We start from the raw sequence: 19,029 nt of genomic DNA on the forward strand, positions 1-19,029 counted from the left end.
ATGAGGACCCCCCTCGGATGCTCTGAGCCACCCTCCTCAACCCGGATCTAAAACCCGGGACACAGCTATCAGGCCAGCCTCTCTCTCCACCCCACCCCCTCTTTCTGGCGTCCATCCCCTCCCCAACACCACCTCTGCTGCTGCCTCTGGCTGTGGACCTGCACCTCTTCCCCATCGCCGCCAGGCCCGGGGAGCGGGGTGAGCCTGGATGAGAGCCCCCCCAATCTGGGGCTCTCCCAGGCCATGGCCCGTGTGCTCCCAGGGAGGATCCCCGGACCCTGAGCATCTGCTGGAGGCTTGGCAGAGGCCCCGCGGGGACCGTGTCTTCTGAGGACAAAAGGCGGCGGCCAGCAGGCAGACGGAGGGGGCGGTGGGGGGAGTAGGGGGACCGGCAGCCAGGCAGGCAGACGGGTAGCAGGGGCCAGCACTGGCCCCCCTCCCAGCTTGGCAGTAGCATGAAGATGGGGGTGGGAGTGTATAGTGGAGGAAGCACCTGCCGGGACCCCCACCTGCCAGCTAGTTGGGCACCCCAAGGCTGTGTGCTGCCCACCTGGTGTTCCCCAACACCACTAGCCTTACCCAGTGCACCCCTCCGGTGCCTGCTTTCCCTGATGCCTGCGATTTAGACCAGCCCGGCTGTATCCACGGCAACAGAAGCAGGAGTGTCACTGGCCGCCAGATCACTGAGGGTCCCACAATGTGGCCCGGGCTGTGATTTACCTGGGTGAGACAGCTTGAGCCCCCATCGTGGATTCTAAGACATCCCTGCTGAGAGAGCTCAGGTAAGCAGTCAGCATCCCTCCACCAAGGATTGGGGGCTGGGACTTCTGTTCTGTCTCCCCACACATACTTCAGAGTCTCCATCACTGCCATGCTCTCCGTCTCTCTCTGACTCTGTTAGTCTCTTTCTGCTCCATCACAGGGGCTCCTTGGCACCCAAGCCTGGGGACTCCTCATCTTACCCCCATCTTCCCCAATCTCAAATGTCCCATGAGAAAGGGAACCACCACCTGTTTCCCCTCACAGGGTCTGTTTTTATCATCATGGTTGCGTTTGGGCATGAGGCTGTGTTAATCTTTCCTTGTGTGCTGGCTGTGGAGGGGATGCCTGGGATCCCGGCCGTGTTCCTTTACAATGCCTGCACCCTGGGCAGGCTCAGCCTCTTGCGGCTGCTCCTCTCCCTCTCCCTCCTCCTCCACTCTCTTCCAGGATCCTTGGCCTGCTGGCAGGGTGTGTGTGTGTGTGTGTGTGTGTGTGTGTGTGTGCATGTGTGCACCTGGGTAGCAAGCAGGTGGGTAGACATGACAGAGAAGCTGCTCCCAGCCCAGACCACCCCCCATTCCTTCTTTCCTCCTTTCCTTCCTTCCTTCCTCCACCACTGCACCCCCCCTCCATCTCTCCCTACAGGTAGCAGAGTTTTGCTCACTCACCACTGAAGATGTTGCCGATTCCCAGCTAGAGGGAGGAAGCCACTGTAGGGCTAAAGGACGGTGAGGTAGTAGTGGGGAGCACTTCCAGGCCCTAGGCTGCCTGATGGTTCTGTGGGGGCAAAGATCAAGCCCATGACAACCTGCAGGGGCCAGGAACAACATGGTTATCCCTACAGTGTGGGACCCAGCCTCCACCACAAGGCTGTCTCTGTTTCAGATGCCCATGTTGTGTCTGGGACCCCCCAGATCTTGTGGCCTTGTGCCCAGTAGCCAGAGGTCTGTATATCTGGAAGGGCAGGAAAGCCTGGTACATACAGAACATGGATCCTCCCAGGGACACTTCTCCCAACTACTAGCTCTGCAACTTTAGTGGAAGCATGCCACTTACTGAACCTCAGTTTTCCCATCTGTCAAAGAGACCGATAACCCTTCCCTGATGGGTGTGTGTAGGGATTGAATGAGTTGGTGCGTGTAAGAGATGCGCATCGAGGTGGCACTGAAGCAATGTCAGCAAAGCTCACGGTCAATATTGTTGCTGATTATTCATGATTAATAGTGTTATTGATTACTTGGAGGAGGGACAGGTCCTTCTTCTCCAGGGTCTCAGCAGAGATCTGGGGAGGGCAGCAAGTGGGCAGATGGAGGGGAGTGGAAGAGAGGCAGGAGAAGCCTTGTGTTAATACTTCTCATTTGTAGAGAATGATAAGTGGTTATGGGCAGAGCCTCCCTCCCCCACCCCACTCCAGGCTTCTTTCCCTTCACTTGTCCCTGTTTGTGCACACACACACATGCACACACACACAGAGGCTTGAGCCCCCATGAGCCAGCAGAGGCCTGGCTTGCAGGCTGCAGCCTTCCTGGCCCTGGTGATGTATGTGTCTCCCTGTTGAGGGGAGACTTGGCAAGAGTTTGGCCTGTGGTCAGTGGTTGGCAGGGTCTGGAGATGAGGCTGAAGCTCCTGAGATCACGGGGCTTCGGGTAGAGCTGGGGTGTGGCCCATGCAGCAGCCAGACCTGTGAGGGACGCCTCCCGGGGAGCTGCTCACCTAGAGCCTGGGATGGGGAAGAATGGGGTCTGCTGGCTGATTTTGGGGTGTGGAGATGTGATGGGACACAGAGTGTGGAGTTGGTGACCAAGGGAAGAGAAGGAATGGGGAAAGACTGAGGCACAGAAGACCATCTCTGTGGGGGCAGGGAGAGGGACTTTGAGGCATAAAGTAGACTTTTCTGAAGAAGCATTTGGTGTGGGAGAGGACCTGGTCTGTGGTCTGGAGGCCTCTGGACCCGAGCGTGGGTGTATATATGCTACTGGAAATGTGTGGCTGAGTGTGTAGTTTGTGTGTGCACATCTGTTCATGGGCATTGTGGCTGTGTATGAACCTATGTGTGTGAGCAGGCCGTGTGATGGCATGCGTGTGAGTGTGTGGGTATCTGGGTAGGCTTGTGTGTGTACTGTGGGGTGGGCATGACTTTGCATGTCTGTCTGGGTGATCAAATGGGCATGTTTGATTTTGAGCCTGAGTGTAGGTGTGTTTTCTCTGAGCCATCAGGCCTGTTGAATGTCTGGTTGTATATGTGTGTGGCATCAGTTTTTCTTTGAGTGTACATGTCTGGTTGTATGTGTATGAGTGTGTGGGTTTCAGAATGCTTGGGTGTGCTTGCCCAATTAGATGAATGCCTAGTTGTATCTGATTGTGCATACTGGTGTGTGCTCATGAGTGTAGGTGCATCTAAAGGGTGTGTTTGTGAGTGTAAGGGCATATATGTGCATGTCCATGCATGTATGAGAGGGTGTGTATGTGTGTGTGTGTATATATGAGTGTGTCTGTCCTGCATTTGTGTGAGTAGGCTTTTGACTTTCTGTGAATGTCTGTATGTGGGTTCTCCAGCATTTTAAATTATATAGATGTCCATGTGTGCATGTTCCAGTGTATATCACCTATAGACAAACCTTTATGTCCACATCCGATTAGGGAAATGTTAGTGTAGGTGGGCACACTAGTATAAGGAGAACTAATTGTATGGGTAGGGGAGAGTGTGTGAATGAAAATCTATTTTGTGGGTATGCCTACATGTGCACATTTGATTGTGTATGTGAGTATGGCTGTGTGGGGGAGTGTATGCCTGTCTGCACACAAACACACACACACACGCAAAATGCTGTGTGCATAGGTGAAATGGTGCATTGTCTATATGTCTAATTGTGTTTGTGTGTACACTGCTATGTGTGAGTAAATGTCTGATTGTGGCATGCATGAGTAGCTACTTGGATGTGCATGTCTCATTATGTGTTTTGTCTGAATTTCTGAGTGTTTGAGTGTGAATGTGTATTTGAATATGCCTGTGAGTGATTGTGAGTGTATATGTGAGTGTATACGCTAGTATGTGTGAACATCTGGCTGTGTGTGTTTCATTGAACATGTCTGTATATGCCTGCCTGTCCATACACATCCGTGTGTGTGTGTGTGTGTGTGAATATGCCTGTGTGTATGCCTGTACATTCAGACAGGCATACACAGAGGTATATTCATATGTGTGAATGTGCCAGTTTGTACAGTTCTAATTATTTGCATGTATGTGTTTGTGTTAATGCATCTTTGTTCTGGAGCATATGTTGTAGAACACAACGTAAGGTAATGTCCATGCATGCCACTCTCAGCCTTTAAGTGTGTTTAAGTGTGTGTGTGTGTGAGAGAGAGGATGTGTGTGAGGATGTGTGTGTCTGTGATGAGTGTGGATCAGTCCTTCTTGTGTGGATGGATGTACAGTTGTGTGTATGTGAGTGTACTTCCATGTGTGCATGTGTGTGAATATACCTTTGTGTCCAAGTCCATCTGTGAGAATGTAGGTGTAAATGATTCCTCTTTATTGTGTAGCTTCTCATATGGGTGTATGCACTTGTAGGAATGTACATGATGTACATATCTGGCTGTGATAGTGTGAGCATGTTTTGTGAGTACATTTGTATTTCCATGTCTGACTGTATGCATATGGGAATGAATTAATGAACAAGTCTATGTGCATGTGAACATGCCCACTTGTGTGTACAAGTCTGTGTTAGGAATGTCTGCGTATCTGTACTTCATGTCATTTACAAGCATGTGCATATCTAGGTGTTTATGTGTGTGAGTACACCCACACAGGTGTGTGAGTGTGTAAATATATGTGGTCATGTCTGGGTGTGTGTGTGCACACATTTGGGAGCTTGCCTCTCTGTCTCCATGTTTGTTCATCATCTCCTTGGGTGTGATACAAAGTCTGCCTGTGGACATGTGAAGGTATGCATGTATGTACCCCTGTGTTTGTGAGTGAATGTATGTCATTCGTGGGCATTATGTCATGTGAATGTATGTCATGCATGCATGCCTATGTTCAAGAGTAAACAGGCCGGGTGCGGTGGCTCACGCCTGTAATCCCAGCACTTTGGGAGGCCAAGGCAGGCAGATCACAAGGTCAGGAGATTGAGACCATCCTGGCCAACATGGTGAAACCCCGTCTCTACTACAAATACAAAAATTAGCTAGTCGTGGTGGCGGGCACCTGTAGTCCCAGCTACTCGGGAGGGTGAGGCAGGAGAATGGGGTGAACCCGGGAGGCGGAGCTTGCAGTGAGCTGAGATTGTGCCACTGCACTCCAGCCTGGGCGACAGAGCAAGACTCTGTCTCAAAAAAAAAGAAAAGAAAAGGGTAAACGGATGTACACGTGTGACTAAGTACAGTGTGAGTGTGTCCATGTGTAAGGATGAGTGTAGGTGTTTGTGCATGTGTCTGTCAGTCGATGTGAAAGAGAGATACTTGGCCTTGGGCCTGTGCAGATTGGGCCTTATTGGCAAGGGGATGAAAAGGGAGAATACTTACAAGTCTGTGTACCTCAGTATGTATTTATGTGTATGACTGAGAGTCACTGGTGCCCTGCGAGACTATGTCTGTCTGTAAGTGTGTAGACATCCTGCAGATTGGCAAATTATGACACCTGATGCCTGTGACCCCCATTCTGGGGCTTCTCTGGCCTTGACCATGTACTGGGCTTTTGTGGGGGTCTCAGGATAATTCCTGTCATTATTCACACTCAAGAAGTGGGCACCAATCATGGCCGATGTCCTACTGGGGAAAAGAGGCCCATTTAGAAAAAGATTATTTGAAACACAAAGGACTCCCTTCTCATCCCCCCAACCATCAAAGGCCCAGAGTAGAGTGGCATTGTATGGTATCTAGGGTTGGTAAATAGTTTTCACTGAGAGGACCCAAATTATGCCATCCAGGCAGAAATCTAGATGGTGAAACCCCGTCTCTACTAAAAATACAAAAACAAAATTAGCCAGGTGTGGTGGCAGGTGCCTGTAATTCCAGCTACTCGGGAGGCTGAGGCAGGAGAATGGTGTGAACCCGGAAGGCGGAGCTTGCAGTGAGCTGAGATAGCGCCACTGCACTCCAGCCTGGGTGACAGAGCGAGACTCTGTCTCAAAAAAAAAAAAAAAAAAAAAAAGAAAGGATCTTAGTAGAGAATGTGTGTGTGTGTGCATGTGTGTGTAGACTGGTATATCTGGTGAGAGAGAAAGGATGTGGTCTGCATGTGTGTAAGAGAGAGCATGTCCCGGGTGCAGTGGCTCATGCCTGTAATCCCAGCGCTTTGGGAGGCCAAGGCGGGTGGATCACCTAAGGTCAGGAGTTTGAGACCAGCCTGACCGATATGGTGAAACCCCATCTCTACTAAAAATACAACTGGGCGTGGTGGTGCATGCCTGTAGTCCCAGCTACTCGGGAGGCTGAGACAGGAGAATTGCTTGAACCCAGGAGGTGGAGGTTGCAATGAGCCGAGATCACGCCACTGCACTCCAGCCTGGGCAACAGAGTGAGACTCCGTCTCAAACAAAAAAAAAGAGAGAGAGAGAGAGAGCGCATGGGTGTATGGGTGTTTCTGGGTAGGGTTTGCATGTGAGGCATTTGGGTGTGTTTGGGAGTGTGGGGTGAGTGTGGTTGTATGTAAAGTGGCCTGTGTGGGTGGAGGATGGTATAAGTGAGAGTTGGGTTGGGGATATGTGTGAGGATGTGTGTATTTGAGGGGTGTGTGAGTGTGGGTTTATCTGAATGGTGAGATAGGGTGGGTGGTGTGCATGAGAAAGAGAATTTGGGCACATCTGGGTGAGGGTGGGGGTGTATATAATTGGGGATGTCTATGGAGTGTGTGTATGGGTGGTGTGTGTGAGACAGTATGGATGTATCTGCATTGTGTGTGTACAGTGCGAGTAGATCTGGCTGATGGTGATTAAGAGAATTGGGGGGTCGAGATTGTGTTTGTGTGTAAGAGAGAATGGGGGTGTTTCTGAGTGTGGTAGAGGTGTGAGCATGCATGTCTGCCATGGGAAGAGCATGTATGTGTATCTGGATGAGGTGTGAGAGTTTGGGTTTAACTGGGTTGGAGGCAAGTGTGGATGTAGTGGGGGGGTGTATCAGAATATAGGTGCATGTGAGGTGTGGATGTATCTGGATGGTGTGTGAAAGAGAAAGTGTGTAAGTACATTTGGGCTGTGTGTGAGACAGTGTGTGGATATATTGGGGGTAGAGTGGGTTTGAATGTGGGTGTATCCGGATGGTAGGCGAGTGAGAGCATGGGTATATTTGGGTGATGGAGAGTGTAGTAAGGTATGTCTGGATGGCATGTGATGAGAGCTTTGGTTGTATCTGGGTGGAGAATGTGGGCATATATGTACTTGGGTGTGGATGTGAATGTGTATAACTGGATGGGTTGTGTAAAAGAGAGTTGGGGGCACAGCTGAGTGGGAAGTGTGTGTATGGAGTGTGGGTGCTTGTGGGTGGTGTGGAGGAGATGAGAGCATGGGTGGATCTGGGGAGTGGGGCGTGTGCAGAGGTCCACTGGATGGCATGTGTGAGAGTTGGCTATGTCCAGGTGGGTTGTGTGTGTGGATGGAGTTATACCTGGGTGGTGCATGTGGCTTTGAGTGGATCTCCATGGTCTATATGGGATGAATCTAGATGATGATGTAGGAGAGGATGGATGTGTCTGGATGGGGCTGTGAGAGTGGGGCTGTATTTGGAGTGTGTGTGTGCTGTGAGAGTGGGGCTGTATTTGGAGTGTGTGTGTGTGTGTGTACGGGTATGAGAATGATGTGTGTGTGTGTGTGGATGTATTTGGCTTGGGAATTTGTGAGTGTGAGTACTTGGATGGGGTGTGGGTAAGTGTAGTGCCTTTGGAAAGTATGTGTGTCATTGTGGGTGTGTCTTAATACTGTGTGTGAGAGAGAGAGAGATTGTAGGTGCACCTGGTTCGGGTATGAGGGCTCTGAGTTGGGGTGGGGTACAAGTTTGAGTGTATCTGTGTGATGTGAGAGTGTGGGTGTACTGAATTGGGAGTTTGCATAAGTGTGGAGGGCCTGTGCGTGTAAGTGCATTTGAGATGTGTGTATATGAGAACGGGTGTATTTAGATGGGATTTGTGTGAGAGGGTGTGGGTGTATCAGTGTTGGGTATATGTTTGAAGGCAGGTGTATTTGAGAAGAATGTGGGCACATCTGAGTTGGAGCATGTGAGAGTGTGGGGTATATCTAAGACCGCAAAGACCTATAGGATGTGAGCAGGGCTCAGCCTGTGTCTGAATGTCTACATGGCTATGAATCAGGATGTGTATATATAAATAGGATGTGTCATCTCTGGGTGGTGTGAGAGTGTGTGGGTGTGTGTGTGAGTGTGAGTGAATCTGGGGGGTGTGCATGTGGCTGCATCTGGCCACATGTGTGAGTATGTGGCCAGCATGTGAGTATGAGGATAGCATGTGTGAGTATTTGGGTGAGGAATATATCTGAGAATGTGACTGTATCTGTGTGTGAGTGTGCAAGTGGTATATCTAGAGGTTTTGTGTGTTCAATAATGTGGGTGTGTCTGGGTAGGGTGTGCGATTGTGGACATGTGTATGAATGTATATATATTTCCTGGGGCACATATATCTTTGCTGGAATGTCTGTAAATGTGAACATGTCCATGTTTGTTTATGTATGTGACTAGGTGTGTGTGGCCATTTGTACCTGAGTGTATCAGCTGGATTGGGTGTGCACGTGCTTGTGCTAAAGTGGTATGTATCTGTACTTGTGCATGAGGTGAGTGTACTTCTACATGTAAGTTGGATCTGCAAGGTCTCTGGAGGCAGCTTTTGTGTTCAAATCCTAGTTCTGCCATTTATTAGCTGTATGGCTTTGGGCAAGTCACCTAAGCTCAACAAAGCCCCAGTGTCTTATCTGTAAAAGTGGGAGTACTATTACCTATCTCATAGGATGAGGATTGGGTGAGTTATATGAAAAGCACTTAGAGGCTGGATGCGTTGGCTCACACCTGTAATCCCAGCACTTTGGGAGGCCGAGGTGGGTAGATCACCTGAGGTCGGGAGTTTGAGACCAGCCTGACCAACATGGAGAAACCCCATCTCTACTTAAAAACACACACACACACACACACACACACACACACACACACACATAAAATTAGCCAGGCGTGGTGGCGCATGCCTGTAATACCAGCTACTCGGAAAGCTGAGGCAGGAGAATCACTTGAACCCAGGAGGTGGAGGTTGCAGTGAGCCAAGATCGTGCCATTGCACTCCAGCCTGGGCAACAAGAGTGAAACTCCATCTCAAAAAAGAAAAAAAAAAAGAAAAGAAAAGAAAAAGAAAAAGAAGGAAAAGAAAGAAGAAAAGAAAAGAAAAGAGAAAAGCACTTCGAACAGTGCCTGGCATGTAATGAGTCCTCTGCACCATATAAGCCATTATGTATTACCATAATTATTAGCCATGCCAGTGTGTAATAGTATGTGTCCATCTGCAAGTGTGAATGGGGTTTCTATGTGCATATTTGCCCTGTTATCTGTGTCCATATGTCTGTGACAGAATGAGCATATCCTGTGTGTATCTGTGTTTGTACATGAAAGTGGGTTTGTACTTCTGTGTATCCCAGTGTGCATATAAAACCACGAACATGTGAGAAAGGAAGCATGTGTCCCGGGCGTGAATGGGGGGGCTGGCCCCATGTGTGTATTTCCCAGTGCACACACATCTGGGTGTATGAGTGCACATGCCTGTATCTGTGGTAGTGTAGTGTCTGTGAGTGTGGGTGTGACCTGCACTGCTGGTGTGTCTGCACATGTGAGCATGCTTCTATCTGTGTGTGCATGCCAGTGTGTTTTTATCTGCCTATGTAAACAGGTTTGTAGGGGTCAATATGTAAATGTATGTATGTGAATCTCTGTTGCGAGTGCCTATGTCAGAAGGTTGGTATCCAGGTTTATATGTGATGATCCAGGTGCGTGCGTGTGTGTGTGTGTATAAAGGGCTAGTGTGCATCTGAGAGTCTTTCTGTATTTATAAACATCAGTGGCTATGTGGGTGTGTATGCTTCAGTCTGCATTGCTCTACATGCCTGCTTGCCTTTGTGTGTGTGTAGCAGTGAGGCTGAGCCATGTGCTTGTATGTGTGAGCAGGTCTGTACTCTGTGTATATGGATGTGTTCCAGGGCAGATTTTTGAGAGTGGCTTTGTATAATAATAGAGCGGGTTTTAATGTCTTAGTATAAGAACCAGTAGGGTGGCGCATGGGAGAGCCTGGATCTATAGGATGTGAGCAGGACTTGACCTATGTTTTCTTATGTCTGTGCATGTAACACTGTATCTGTAAGTGTGTAGGTTCATGTAGTTTGGTTCATGTGTATGTATGTCTGTAAGTGCCTATGTAAATGGTGAACGCATTTCGCCTAGACCGCCTAGACCTGTATTCCTTTTTTTTTTTTTTTCCGTAGAAGAAAGACTATTAAGAAGGCTTTGAAGTTAAAAAATAAAACTCTCGGCAGGGCGCAGGGGCTCACGCCTGTAATCCCAGCACTTTGGGAGGCCGAGGTGGGCGAATCATGAGGTCAGGAGATCGAGACCATCCTGGCTAACACGGTGAAACCCCCGTCTCTACTAAAAATACAAAAATTTTAGCCGGGCGTGGTGGTGGGCGCCTGTAGTCCCAGCTGCTCGGGAGGCTGAGGCAGGAGAATGGTGTGAACCCGGGAGGCGGAGCTTCCAGTGAGCTGAGATCACTCCACTGCACTCCAGCCTGGGCGACAGGGTGAGACTCCGTCTCAAAATATAAAAAATAAAATAAAATAAAAATAAAACTCTCAATACAATTTTTGTGTGTGACACAGGGTCTCACTCTGTCGCCCAGGCTGGAGTGCAGTGGCACGATCTCGGCTCACTGCAACCTCCGCCTCCATGCTGGCCATTTAATTTTTGTTAAATAGATTTTTTTTAACCCTTAAATTAGCTCAACAAATATATAATCAGTAATTTAGCTGTGTAAGATTAAAGCTCCATTACTTTATTTTAAATAAAATATGTTTTAGGCCAGGTGTGGTGACTCACACCTGTAATCCTAGCACTTTGGGAAGTCAAGGTGGGTGGATTGCTTGAGCCCAGGAGTTTGAGACCAGCCTGGGCAATATGGCAAAATACCATCTCTACAAAAAATAGAAAAATTAGCCAGGTGTAGTGGTGTGCACCTATAGTCCCAGCTACTCGGGAGGCTGAGGTGGGAGGATCATTTGAGCCCAGGAGTTCGAGGCTGCAGTGAGCCATGAACATGCCACTATACTCCAGCCTGGGTGACAGAGTGAGACCATGTCTCAAAAAAAATAAAACACCCCAGAACCTGTCTCTACAAAAAATAGAAAAATTAGCCAGGCATGGTGGCACATGCCTGTAGTCCCAGCGACTTGGGAGGCTGAGGTGAAAGGATCCCTTGAGCCCAGGAGTTCAAGGCTGCAGTGAACCAAGATCTCGCCATCGCACTCCAGCCTGGGTGACAGAGCGAGACCTTGTCTCAAAAAAAAAAAAAAAAGTATATATATACATACACACACACACACACGTATATAGTTCTTAAAATTTATTCCATAAAGTACATATTTCCCTGTAAACTCCCTACATATACACAAGAGGTAAAAAGTGAAAAAAAAATTTTTTTTGAGACACAACCTTGCTCTTGTCGTCCAGGCTGGAGTGCAGCGGCACGATCTTACCTCACTGCAACCTCTGCCTCTCAGGTTCAAGCAATTATCGTGCCGGGATTAAAGTGCTGGGATTACAAGCGTGAGCCACGGCATCCAGCCAAAAAAAATTTTTTTAATTAAAAAAATGACGGCTGGTCGTGGTGGCCCAGCACTTTGGGAGGCCAAGGCGGGTGAATCACCTGAGACCAGGAGTTCCAGACCAGCCTGGCCAACATGGAGAAATCCCGTCTCTACAAAAAATACAAAAATTAGCCGGGTATGGTGGCGGGTGCCTGTAATCCCAGCTACTGGGGAGGCTGAGGTAGGAAAATCACTTGAACCCAGGAGGTGGAGGTTGCGGTGAGCCAAGATCGCACCACTGTACTCCAGCCTGGGCAACAAGAGCGAGACTCCGACTCGAAAAAAAAAAAAAAAAGACAACAGAAACCACAGTGGGAAGGGGATTAATTATTAACAAAAAGTTAGAAATTTCTGATTGGGGTGCCCCTACAGCCCTTCACCCCTGCCCCACGCCCCCTACCCATCTCTGGCTGTTCATAGCTGATGTACGAAATGGTATACGGTTAGCCTCAAAAAGGGAGTAAAAATGTCACCGTCCTCCTCTGGAAGCATCTGTACAGTCTGAGACTGTAGGCCTGTATTTCTATAGAAAGGCAGCTATATAGTTATATCTGTGTATTGTATGCGTGTGTATCTTTGAGCAATTTGCTGGTGTGGGTATCTACATGCATGCCTAGCTGTTTCTGTGCAGTTGAGGGGGCATATTTGTGTGTCTGTGTATGAGTGTCTCATTGTGCTTATCGGCTGGTCTGAATGTGAGTGCAAATTTGAATTTCCGTGTACACATGTCCCCATGTGCACATATCTGTCTGTATGTGCTAGTGTTTCTATGTAATGTGACTAGATGTAAATGTATTAGGGCATTCACAACCTGGCACACAGAGAAAGTGAAATATTTTATGGCACACTGGAGTAAACTGAAGAGGGTTGGGGTACTAGAGTTGGGTGAAAAGGAATTTCTTACATTTTCCTCATGTTATACAATTACAGGAAGAAAAATTAAAATGCAGAGTTTTTGGGGAGTTATTAAATACTGAATTTGTGTACAACTTTCGAATGAAATCTTTTCAGTTTTTTTTTATGACACACTTGAGCTCACTTCTAGAAACATGTCTTAGTCTGTTTTGTGCTGCTCTAACAGAATACTTGAGACTGGGTAATTTTTAACAAGCAGAGATTTCTTTCTTACAGTTCTGGAGGCTAGGAAGTCCAAGGTTGAGGGGCATGTATCTAGCAAGGGCCTCCTTCCTGCGCCATCCCATAGTGGAGAGCAGAAAGGCAAGAGAACACGCTTTTGCATTAGAGAGATAGAAGAGGAGAGGAGAGGAGAGGAGAGGAGAGGAGAGGAGAGGAGAGGAGAGGAGGAGAGGGAAGAGGGAAGAGGGAAGAGAGGGAAGAGAGGGAAGAGAGGGAAGAGAGGGAAGAGAGGGAAGAGGGAAGAGAGAAGAGAGATGAGAGAAGAGAGAGGAGAAGGGAGCCGAACTCATCTATTTATCAGGAACCCTTCCTACGATAGAAACCCACTCCCATGAAAACAGGATTAATCTGTTTATGAGGGCAGAGCCCTTATTACCTCATCACTTCTTAAAGGTCTCATTTCTCAATACTGCTGCATTGGGGATTAGGTTTCCAACACATGAACTTCAGAGGACACATTCGAGCCATAGCATTCTTCCTTAACTCCCAAAATCCATGTCCTTCTCACGTCTAAAATAGATTCATTCCATCCCAATAGCCCCAAAGTCTTGACTCGTTCCAGCACCAACTCAAAAATCCAAAATCAAGAGTCCCATTTGAATCAGACAGGAGACACTCCAGGTGCAATTCATCCTGAGGCAAATTTCTCTCCAGATGTTAGCCTATGAAAATAGCAAATTACGTTCTTCCAAAATACAGTGGTGGGACAGGCATAGGATAGACACTCCCATTCCAAAAGGGAGAAATAGGCAAGAAGAAAGGGGTAACTGATCCAAGTAAGTCCAAAATCCAACAGAGGAAACAACATGGTCTTTTGTGTGTGTGTGTGTGAGTTAAGGTCTCCCTCTCTGTCACCCAGGCTGGAGTACAGTGATGTGATCACGGTGTCACAGCTCACTGCAGCCTCAACCTCCTGGGCTCAAGCGATCCTCTCATCTCAGCCCCCAGAGTTTTTGTAGAGATGGGATTTGGCCATGTTGCCCAGGCTGGTCTCGAACTCCTGGGCTCAAGCAATCCACCCACCTCAGCCTCTCAAACTGCTGGAATTACTATGCCCAGCCAACAATAAGTCTTAAAGCTGGAGAATGATCTTTGATTCTGCATCCTGCATCCTGGGCACACTAGAGCTGGGCTGGGTCCCCAAGGCCTTGAGCAGCCCTGCCCCTATGGCTTTGCTGGGCTCAGTCTACCCAGCAGCTCTCATGGGTTGAAGTCTCATGCCTCCAGCCTTCCCAGGCTGAAGTTGTACATTCGTGGTCCTATAGTTCTGTGGTCTTGGGACAGCCCCACTCCCACAGTTCCATTAAGTGTTGCCTTAGTGGGGGCCCTCTGCAGTGGCTCCATCCCTATGACAAGTCTCTGTGTGGTTCCCCAGGCTGTCCATGAAATTCTTTGAAATCTAGACGAAGGAAGCCATGGTTCCACAACTCTTGCATTCTGTGTGCCTACAGAATTAGCACCATGTGGACACCACCAAGGTTTACAGGTTATACTTTCTGGAGCAGCAAGTAGAGCTGAACTTGGATCCGCTTGAGCCACAGCAGGGGCAGCCAAGGGGTGTTGCTCCAGAATTGAAGGAGTAGAGTCCCAAGGTGGCACAGGGCAGCAAATGCTGAAGTCCTAGGGATACCTCTCTAGAAACCTTGCCCTCAAGATCCTAGCTTGCCTCAAAGGCCTCTGAATAGAATCTGGCTTCCTTCTACCCATGTTAGTCTCTTTAGCAGTCTCTTGGTCACACCCTTAGTATTCTCTCCCCAACACGCTTTTGTAATTTTTACATGGTCAGGCTGAGAGTTTTCCAAATCTTTCTGTTCTGCTTCTCTTTTAATTATAAATTCTGTCTTTAAATCATTTTTTCTCTCGTTTTGCTGTACATAGCCAGTAGTCATGCAGCATCTCAAACACTTTGCTGGTTAGATATTTTTTCTGCTATATATGCTAGTTTATGACTCTTAAATTCTGCCTTCCACAAAGTCCTAGGACATGAACACAATTCTGCCAAATCTTTGCACGCATATAACAAAGGTGGCTTTTATTCCAGTTTCTAATACCTTATTTTTCATTTCCATCAGAGACCTCATCAAAATGGCCTTTACCGTCCATATTTCTGATCATGGGATTAGAAATAAAGCTAAGGAGCCTAAATCTCCTTAGGGATTACTTAAGTGGTCATGATCAGAACCACTTGGCAATTACATTTTTAACACGAGCATCACAACTGATCATGGCCACTTAAGTAATCCCTGAGGAGGTTTAGCCTTTCCCTATAGCACTTGTCTTCTTCTGAGGCCTCGACCAAAATCACCCTTAACCCTCTATTAATCGCATTACAGGCTTTTTCTAGCCTGCTCTTCCATATTCTTTCAACCTCTACCCATTACCCAGTTCCAAAGCCACTTCCACATTTTCAGACATTATAGTAACAGCCCTATTCTTGGTACCAATCTTCTTAGTCCATTTTGCGCTACTATAACAGAATATTTGAGACTGGTAATTTGTGAAGAACAGAGATTTTAGGCCAGGCGCGGTGGCTCACGCATGTAATCCCAGCACTTTGGTAGGCTGAGGCAGGAGGATTGCTTGAGGTCAGGAGTTCAAGACTAGCCTGGCCAACATGGTGAAACTGCATCTCTACTAAAAATATAAAAATTAGCTGGGCATCCTGGTGGCAGGTGCCTGTAGTCCCAGCTACTTGGGAAGCTGAGGCACAAAACTCACTTGTACCCGGGAGGCAGAGGTTTCAGCAAGCCTAGATCACGCCACTGCACTCCAGCCTGGGTGACAGAGCGAGACTCTGTCTCAAAAAAAAAAAAAAAAAAAAAGAGGCCGGGCGCGGTGGCTCAAGCCTGTAATCCCAGCACTTTGGGAGGCCGAGACGGGCGGATCACGAGGTCAGGAGATCGAGACCATCCTGGCTAACACGGTGAAACCCCGTCTCTACTAAAAATACAAAAAAAACTAGCCAGGCGAGGTGGCGGGCGCCTGTAGTCCCAGCTACTCGGGAGGCTGAGGCAGGAGAATGGCGTAAACCCGGGAGGCGGAGCTTGCAGTGAGCTGAGATCCGGCCACTGCACTCCAGTCCGGGTGACAGAGCGAGACTCCGCCTCAAAAAAAAAAAAAAGAGAGAGAGATTTTATTTTATTTCTTATCATTCTGGGGGCTGGGCTGTCCAAGATCATGTGGCTACATCTGGTGAGAGCCTTCTTGCTGCATCATCCCATGGTGGAAGGCAGAAGGGCAAGAGAGCATGTGCACGTGACAAAGAGAGAAGGGAAGTGGGTAGAACTCATCCTTTTATCAGGAACCCATTTCTGTGATAAGCAACCCACTCCTGTGATAACAGCATTCATCCATTTATGAGGGAAGAGTCCTCATAACCTCATTACCTCTTAAAGGTCCCACCTGTCAACACTGTTGCATTGGGGATTAAGTTTTTAACGCATGAACTTTAGGGGACACATTCAAACCATAGGAGACCGTAACTTTTAAATTCACTAATGTGAATTTGTAGTGGTCAACATCCATGCCCACTTCTGATCAAGTCATAAGTGGTTTGATTTATTCTATAGTCCTTTGATTCATTTATGGTCATTTTAATCTTGATTTGGCAAATCCACTGATGCTGAGCATAGATCTTCTACATCAAGTTATTGTGTTTCTTGGTGAAAGCTCAAACAAAGGAAATTAAGTAAATAACAATTGGTAGTTTTGACACAGATATAAACTTCTATTGTGGCCTGCCACTTTTTGATCTTGGAAAGCATGTTGTTGAGGTAAGACACATTCCATGGAGATTGTTCAGACACAATCCGATGTTTGACCTAATGTCCGCAGTAATTAACTTGAATGTATGAAATGTAGCTGCATCATTCTACAGGTCAGCAGAGCTGACCTCAAAAACACAAGCTTTGGGGTCATCAGATAACCCTTTGGTTTCTCAGAAGCCTCAGGTGCAGTTTCTAGTGTTGAGTATGGCTGGTGCTTTCACACCATACCCACCTTTCTTAAGAAATGCAACAATTGCTTATTCGTGCCTTCCTTTTCCACTTTCCTTTTATAATTCTCTTGTTCTTGTCATGGCCAGGCAGAGACTAAGGTTTTGTGCTTGAAATAGCTACATGATCTTTTCTATCTTTTGGTAGTCACCATCAACAGGAAATTGCTGGCATAAGTAGGTTGCAGCAAATGGTCAAAGAGTATTTTTTTATTGGGTTAAAACTCGTTTCTCGACAAATAAGCAGAATTTGGATAATTTGTAGTTTTTGAATGTTGTGCTTCAAAGGGAGGATTCTTTTTTAAATCTAGCATCTCTTTATTTTCTTTCAATCAAATATGAAATTTCATGTAACAAATGCAGGCCAGGTGCAGTGGCTCATGCCTGTAATCCCAGCACTTTGGGAAGCTGAGGTGGGAGGATTGCTTGAGCCCAGGAGTTTGAGACCAGTCTAGGCAACGTGACAAAACCCCGTCTCTACCAAAAATACAAAAATTAGCCAGGCACGGTGGCGCGTGCCTGTGATCCCAGCTACTCAGGAGGCTGAGGTGGGAGGATTGCTTGAACCTGGGAGGTTGAGGCTGCAGTGAGCCATGATCACCTCACTGTACTCCAGCCTGGGTGACAGAGTGAGACCCTGTTTCCAAAATAAATAGATAAATAAATAAATGCTCACAAATGGAATGCAACAGAAAATTTTCATTTTGTGTATCTTAAAATAATGATGGCCGGGCGCGGTGGCTCAAGCCTGTAATCCCAGCACTTTGGGAGGCCGAGACAGGCAGATCACAAGGTCAGGAGATCGAGACCATCCTGGCTAGCATGGTGAAACCCCGTCTCTACTAAAAAATTTTAAAAAAATAAAAAACTAGCCAGGCGAGGTGGCGGACGCCTGTAGTCCCAGCTACTCGGGAGGCTGAGGCAGGAGAATGGCGTAAACTCGGAAGGCGGAGCTGGCAGTGAGCTGAGATCCAGCCACTGCACTCCAGCCTGGGCGACAGAGTGAGACTCTGTCTCAAAAAAAAAAAAAAAAAAAAAAAAAAGTGATGAAGCTTTTCCGCTAAGTGAATGCAGGCATTGCTCTACTGACTCTAACAAGTCTTCTTTAGTATTCAAATTGCAACACCAAGTAAACATCACCCAGGGAACCACACTTGACTTCACATCTCCTAAGTTGAAGTTTTGCTCCGAATCCATGAACTCTGTCAGTACTCTCCACTCTATTCTTTAGTATCTTTAACATTTTTCATGTAACTTTATTCGTGTGCAAAAAAAGCCATTTGTTGAAGCCAGTAAACATAAAATCTGTGCCTGAGCTCAGGAGTTCGAAACCAGCCTGGGCAACATGGTGAAACCTTGTCTCTACTAAAAATACAAAAAAATTATCCGGGCGTGGCAGCCTGTGCCTATAGTCACAGCTACTTGGGAGGCTGAGGCAGGAGAATCGCTTGAACCCTGGAGGCGGAGGTGGCAGTGAGCCGATATTGCACTACTGCACTCCAGCCTGGGCGACAGAACGAGACTGCAAAAAAAAAAAGAAAAAAAAAAGAAAAAAAAATCGGAAAAATGAGAAGCATTCACAAAGAAATGTTGCCATGTTTCTTTTACCTCACAATTGTTATTATTATTATTACCAAATCTCTACACACTTAGGTTTAAAACAACACGGAAGAGTGTACCGATCCCAATTCCTTACAGAAAGCTGAAAGGCAGTTGGGAAATGTCTTGGATTTAATTACATTCATCTGGCATAATTTACTGTGGAAATGAGACCTACAGACAAACTTACAGGTGAGGGCTCCTCAGTAAATGAATCTCAGCGTTTTCTGAACAAACTGCTGTTGTGAACAGCAGCATCTGTCCACAGACTTATGCAGTTTCCACAGTATTTCAAAATATTCATGTATCACTTTGAATATTTCAACCTTAGTTTATGTTGGTGCTTCTTGTACTTCTCTTCAAGTTTCTAACTAGTACTGTAAACTATGCAATGTCAACATCCATGGATGCATGGGTAGAAAATGAAAACCTGGCCCGGCGCGGTGGCTCACGCCTATAATCCCAGCACTTTGGGAGGCCGAGGCGGGTGGATCACGAGGTCAGGAGATCGAGACCATCCTGGCTAACACGGTGAAACCCCATCTCTATTAAAAAAAAAAAAAAAAAATTAGCCGGGCGTGGCAGCAGGTGCCTGTAATCCCTGATACTCAGGAGGCTGAGGCAGGAGAATGGCGTGAACCCAGGAGGCTGAGCTTGCAGTGAGCCAAGATCGCACCACTGCACTCCAGCCTGGGC

At 47.3% G+C, this 19,029-nt stretch overlaps 1 protein-coding gene across 1 annotated transcript in view; it reads left to right on the forward strand.

Moving 5' to 3' along the window:
• Positions 1-276: 276 nt before the first annotated feature.
• The window catches only part of GPR173 (G protein-coupled receptor 173), a 31,291-nt gene continuing 12,538 nt past the window's right edge, over positions 277-19,029 (forward strand). The window contains exon 1 of the mRNA XM_010364532.2: positions 277-782. The gene's annotated coding sequence lies outside the window, so the exon portion shown is untranslated. The remainder of the gene's footprint in view (positions 783-19,029) is intronic.

This window comes from Rhinopithecus roxellana, chromosome 7 (assembly GCF_007565055.1).
Source record: "Rhinopithecus roxellana isolate Shanxi Qingling chromosome 7, ASM756505v1, whole genome shotgun sequence".
In the NCBI taxonomy this organism is placed as follows: domain Eukaryota; kingdom Metazoa; phylum Chordata; class Mammalia; order Primates; family Cercopithecidae; genus Rhinopithecus; species Rhinopithecus roxellana.